Raw genomic sequence first — 6,792 nt, forward strand, 5'->3', positions numbered from 1 at the left:
TTCTGGTGCCCAAACCGATACCAAAAATTCAGAATGCACGTGGCCGAAAACCAAACCGAAATGTCGGCGTATGAGGGGGTGGGGAGGCTCCAATTTTTTTTTCTACTTTCATGTATATATATATATATATATATAATTGATTTTTAACTTATGATTTTATTGCTATCACATAGGGGACCAATAGTCCCTTATGTGATAGCATATGAGTGACAGGTTCTCTTTGTAGGGGGGAAAGGGGGGCAGTGTTTGCAAGGGGGCAGGAGTGGAGTAGTGCATACACAGAGGGAGCAGCGCATACAGAGAGGGAGCAGGGAGCAGCGCATACACAGAGGGAGCAGCGCATACACAGAGGGAGCAGCGCATACACAGAGGGAGCAGCGCATACACAGAGGGAGCAGCGCATACACAGAGGGAGCAGCGCATACACAGAGGGAGCAGCGCATACACAGAGGGAGCAGCGCATACACAGAGGGAGCAGCGCATACACAGAGGGAGCAGCGCATACACAGAGGGAGCAGCGCATACACAGAGGGAGCAGCGCATACACAGAGGGAGCAGCGCATACACAGAGGGAGCAGGGAGCAGTGCATACAGTGAGGGAGCAGCGCATACAGTGAGGGAGCAGGGAGCAGCGCATACACAGAGGGAGCAGCGCATACACAGAGGGAGCAGCGCATACACAGAGGGAGCAGCGCATACACAGAGGGAGCAGCGCATACACAGAGGGAGCAGCGCATACACAGAGGGAGCAGCGCATACACAGAGGGAGCAGCGCATACACAGAGGGAGCAGCGCATACACAGAGGGAGCAGGGAGCAGTGCATACAGTGAGGGAGCAGCGCATACACAGAGGGAGCAGCGCATACACAGAGGGAGCAGGGAGCAGTGCATACAGTGAGGGAGCAGGGAGCAGTGCATACAGTGAGGCTTCCTCACTAGCTGTCACTATATGTCAGTGCAGGTTTTTAAATGCAATTGCGGGTTTTTTTTTTCTTCACCATAGATGTCTGTTTCCCTGGAGCTAAAGGAAACTTTGTTTCTTTTAGCTTGGGAAAGAAACTAAAAAGAAACTTTGTTTCTTTTATCTCTGGCAAAGAAACAGCTGATTCTCTGAGCTGTCGTAAAGAAAAAAGAAAATAAAATGCAATTGAACTTAAAAACCAGCGCTAACATAGTGACAGCCTGTCACTGTATACACTGCTCCTCTCCTGCCTTTCTCTGCCACCCCCCCAACATACGCAGTACACACAGTCCCCTGTATCGGCACCTGCATCGACTAAATTTTCCTACCTGCAAAATGCCGATAGAGCTATTTTCAGCCGATATGTTTCGGTGCATCCCTACTATGAAGTGATCCCTATAGTTGCAGGCAGACAAAGGGGCTCTATAAAAGGATCAGTGTAATGAGATTCAAATCCAGGAGATATAATCGGTCATCTGTACAGTGAGAGGAACACAGAGAGTATCTATCAGGAGGTCCCTGCACTGAAAGCCACACAGAGCGGATCCCCATAGTGACAGCCACACAGAGGAGATCTATAGGTGATCTATACAGCAACAGCCACACAGAGGGGATCCATAGGTGATCTATACAGCAACAGCCACACAGAGGGGATCCATAGGTGATCTATACAGCAACAGCCACACAGAGGAGATCTATAGGTGATCTATACAGCAACAGCCACACAGAGGGGATCCATAGGTGATCTATACAGCGACAGCCACACAGAGGGGATCCATAGGTGATCTATATAGTGACCGACACACAGAGGAGATCTATAGGTGATCTATATAGTGACAGACACACAGAGGAGATCTATAGGTGATCTATATAGTGACAGACACACAGAGGAGATCTATAGGTGATCTATATAGTGACAGACACACAGAGGAGATCTATATAGTGACAGACACACAGAGGAGATCTATATAGTGACAGACACACAGAGGAGATCTATAGGTGATCTATATAGTGACAGCCACACAGAGGGGATCCATAGGTGATCTATATAGTGACAGCCACACAGAGGGGATCTATAGGTGATCTATATAGTGACAGCCACACAGAGGAGATCCATAGGTGATCTATATAGTGACAGCCACACAGAGGGGATCCATAGGTGATCTATATAGTGACAGACACACAGAGGGGATCCATAGGTGATCTATATAGTGACAGACACACAGAGGAGATCTATAGGTGATCTATATAGTGACAGCCACACAGAGGGGATCCATAGGTGATCTATATAGTGACAGCCACACAGAGGGGATCCATAGGTGATTTTTATAGTGACAGCCACACAGAGGGGATCCATAGGTGATCTATATAGTGACAGCCACACAGAGGGGATCCATAGGTGATCTATATAGTGACAGCCACACAGAGGGGATCCATAGGTGATCTATATAGTGACAGACACACAGACGGGATCCATAGGTGATCTATATAGTGACAGACACACAGAGGGGATCCATAGGTGATCTATATAGTGACAGACACACAGAGGAGATCTATAGACGATCTATATAGTGACAGAGGAGATCTATAGACGATCTATATAGTGACAGAGGAGATCTATAGACGATCTATATAGTGACAGAGGAGATCTATAGACGATCTATATAGTGACAGAGGAGATCTATAGGTGATCTATATAGTGACAGACACACAGAGGGGATCCATAGGTGATCTATATAGTGACAGACACACAGAGGAGATTTATAGACGATCTATATAGCGACAGAGGAGATCTATAGACGATCTATATAGTGACAGAGGAGATCTATAGGTGATCTATATAGTGACAGACACACAGAGGGGATCCATAGGTGATCTATATAGTGACAGACACACAGAGGGGATCCATAGGTGATCTATATAGTGACAGACACACAGAGGAGATTTATAGACGATCTATATAGCGACAGAGGAGATCTATAGGCGATCTATATAGTGACAGACACACAGAGGGGATCTATAGGCGATCTATATAGTGACAGACACACAGAGGGGATCGATACAGCGACATGACTATAGAAAGATCTATGAAGTGATCCCTATAGTGACAGACACACAAAGGGAATCTATAAAAGGATCAGTATAGTGAGATTCAAATCCAGGAGATCTATCCAGTCATCTGTACAAAGAGAGGAACATAGAGGGGATCTATCAGGTGAGTGTAACATACACAGAGGGGATTATTCATGTGATCCCTACGCTGAAAGCCACACAGAGGGGATCCCCACAGTCAAACACACAGAAAACACTTGTAAGCAATCTATACAGTGACAGGATCACAAAGGGGATCCCTATACTGACAGACACACAAAAAGGGGATCTGTCAGGAAAGCCATGCACTGAAACCCACACAGAGGGGATCCCCATAGTGACAGACACACAGAGGAGATCTATCAGGGGATCGGTATAGTGACACGGCTATAGAAAGGATCTATGAAGCGATCCCTATAGTGGCAGACACAAAGGGGATCTATAAAAGGATCAATATAGTGAGATTCAAATCCAGATCTATCTGTACAGTGAAAGGCACACAGAGGGGATCTATCAGGTGATCTATATAATGACAGAGGAGATCTATACAGTGACAATAGTATAAAAAGGATTTATGAAGTGATTCCTACAGTGACAGGCATAGAGATCTATGTAGGGAGGTGATCCCTATAGTGGCAGGCATAGAGATCTGTGTAGGGGGGAGGTGATCCCGATAGTGGCAGGCATAGAGATCTGTGTAGGGGAAGGTGATCCCTATAGTGGCAGGCATAGAGATCTATGTGGGGAGGTGATCCCTATACTGGCAGGCATAGAGATCTATGTGGGGTGGTGATCCCTATAGTGGCAGGCATAGAGATCTATGTGGGGAGGTGGTCCCTATAGTGGCAGGCATAGAGATCTGTGTAGAAGGAGGTGATCCCTATAGTGGCAGGCATAGAGATCTGTGTAGAAGGAGGTGATCCCTATAGTGGCAGGCATAGAGATCTGTGTAGGGGGAGGTGATCCCTATAGTGGCAAGCATAGAGATCTGTGTGGGGGGAGGTGATCCCTATAGTGGCAAGCATAGAGATCTGGGGGGGAGGTGATCCCTATAGTGACAGGCATAGAGATCTGTGTAGGGGGAGGTGATCCCTATAGTGACAGGCATAGAGATCTGTGGGGGGGGGATCCCTATAGTGCAGACACACTCGGAATAGATCCACAGGTGATCTGTATGGTGACACGAAGACAGAAACAATCTACAGGTGATCTTGTGTGGGGAGGAAGGTGATCCCTATAGAGATCTGTGTGGGGAGGGAGGTGATCCCTATAGAGATCTGTGTGGGGAGGGAGGTGATCCCTATAGAGATCTGTGTGGGGAGGGAGGTGATCCCTATAGAGATCTGTGTGGGGAGGAAGGTGATCCCTATAGAGATCTGTGTGGGGAGGAAGGTGATCCCTATAGAGATCTGTGTGGGGAGGAAGGTGATCCCTATAGAGATCTGTGTGGGGAGGGAGGTGATCCCTACAGTGCCATGTCTCAGGATGCGCTCTCTGCGCTCGCACAGGTGATCCTCTCAATGACAGTGCCGGGGAGGGAGTGACTGACACACACCGGTAACAACCCCCCCTTTCCTGGGACTCCTCACCTCCTCCCGGTGACTCCGAGCCGCCGCCCGCTGCCTGGCTCGGTGTCTCTCCGCTGACCTCTCACCCGGCCGCGCCTCGCTCTCACTCCGCGGTTGCTAAGGCAGTGAATGCTCGGGAATGCTGGGAAGGATCGTGACGTCAGACGGAGCCTTCCCGGGACACGCCTACCACCCTCGCTGGGCGTAGCCGAACGGGGAGAAGAGGCGGAGATGGGAGGGGCGTGGCTCAGGAGAAAGGTACCAGTGTTGGAGGAGGCGGGAGGTAAAGAATTGGAGGGGAGGAGCTAAGACTAGTCGAGATCAGGGGGAAAAAAGGCGGGAGGAGGAGCTAAGGGGGAAGAGGGCGGGAAGGAGATGACTGACAGGAGAATATAACAGGCTGAAGGAGAACAAAACATTCATCTGCTGGGAAGATGAAGAGGAAAAGTTATATTGTGTGTAATCCGGGTACTGACATCCTTGTTACATTGTATCTTCATCGCAGACATTGATTCCCGGGAATCGCCTGAACGGTCTGTCCTCAGCGGAGGCTGCAATGGTGGGAGCTGCTATTGTTTATGTTACCCAGTATCGTGCGAGGGCGACTGATTATTACCCACTTCAGTCCCGGGCACTTCTACCCACTCTAGGGGCGGACTGACCATTTCGAAACTCGGGCACCGCCCAAGGGCCCGGGGTCAGTAGGGGGCCCCATGAGATGCCCCTGGTAGCTTTTTCATAGGCTTTTTTGAGTTTGGGCAAGGACACAGGGGCCCCATGATCCCCTATTGCCCGGGGGCTCCATGAGTTGTCAGTCCGCCCCTGACCCCCTCCCTGCCCAGGCCAACGTTCAGCTTTCAGCACTGTCACACGTTGAATGACAATTGCCCGGTCATGCAACACTGTCCCCATGTGAGTTTTTATCATTTTTTCACACAAATAGAACTTTCTTTTGCTGGTATTTAATCACCACCAGTGGCGTCCCGAGGCAGGTGCGGGGGGTGCGCGCCACACCAGGTGACACCTACCGCATGGGGTGACACCGGCCCGCTCCACGAAAAGGTAAGTTGTACAGTAAGCCAATGATCCCCGCAGGATGGATCAGATCTGCAGATTGGGGAGCATACTGCATCGGACTCCAATCCATTATGCTCAATCCACAGATCCGATCCATCCTGCGAGGATCGTCGGCTTTCTTTACAACTTACCTTTTCGTGGAGCGGGTCCGGTGTCACCCCGTATAGGATGCATGCCGACGATCTCCACAGGATGGATCAGATCTGTGGATTGAGCATAATGGATCAGGGTCCGATCCCTTATGCTCCCCAATCCGCAGATCCGATCCATCCTGTGGGGATCATCAGCTTTCTTTACAACTTATCTTTTCGTGGAGCGGTTCCGGTGTCACCCCTTATAGGTTGCATGCCGACGATCCCCGCAGGATGGATCAGATCTGCAGATTGGGGAGCATACTGCATCGGACTCCAATCCATTATGCTCAATCCACAGATCTGATCCATCCTGCGGGGATCGTCGGCATGCAACCTATACGGGGTGACACCGGACCCGCTCCACGAAAAGCTAAGTTGTAAAGAAAGTCGACGATCCCCGCAGGATGGATCGGATCTGCAGATTGAGCATAATGGATCGGACTCTGATCCATTATGCTCCCCAATCCACAGATCCCACCCATCCTGCGGGGATCGTCAGCTTGCAACCTATAAGGGGTGACACCGGACCCGCTCCACGAAAAGGTAAGTTGTAAAAAAAGCCGATGATCCCCCGCAAGATGGATCGGATCTGCGGATTGGGGAGCATAAGGGATCAGAGTCTGATCCATTATGCTCAATCCGCAGATCCGATCCATTCTGCGGGGATCGTCGGAGGGGGCGTCACCAAGTTTTACCGCACCGGGTGTCACCAACCCTAGGAACGCCCCTGATCACCACTGAGTTTTTTATTTTTTGATAAAACAAAAAACACCTGAAACTTTTGGATAAAAAAACGCACTTTTCTTCATTTCTTTTATAAAATTTTGGAAATAAATAACATTTCATCATAAATTTCGGTCCAAATGTATTCTGCTACATTTCTTTGGTGAGAATAATAATAATAATAATTTAATTTGTATTTTTTTTTCTAATGTTTCTGGTTTTTTTTATTACATTTTTT

At 49.0% G+C, this 6,792-nt stretch overlaps 1 protein-coding gene across 1 annotated transcript in view; it reads right to left on the reverse strand.

The window, feature by feature from the left end:
• The window catches only part of GNG12 (G protein subunit gamma 12), a 252,881-nt gene extending 248,107 nt beyond the window's left edge, over positions 1-4,774 (reverse strand). Inside the window, exon 1 of the mRNA XM_089660748.1 lies at positions 4,642-4,774. The gene's annotated coding sequence lies outside the window, so the exon portion shown is untranslated. The remainder of the gene's footprint in view (positions 1-4,641) is intronic.
• Positions 4,775-6,792: the final 2,018 nt, after the last annotated feature.

This window comes from Staurois parvus, unplaced genomic scaffold, assembly GCF_062004578.1.
Source record: "Staurois parvus isolate SC_StPar_1 unplaced genomic scaffold, SC_StPar_1.0 ptg001270l, whole genome shotgun sequence".
Taxonomy (NCBI): Eukaryota; Metazoa; Chordata; class Amphibia; order Anura; family Ranidae; genus Staurois; species Staurois parvus.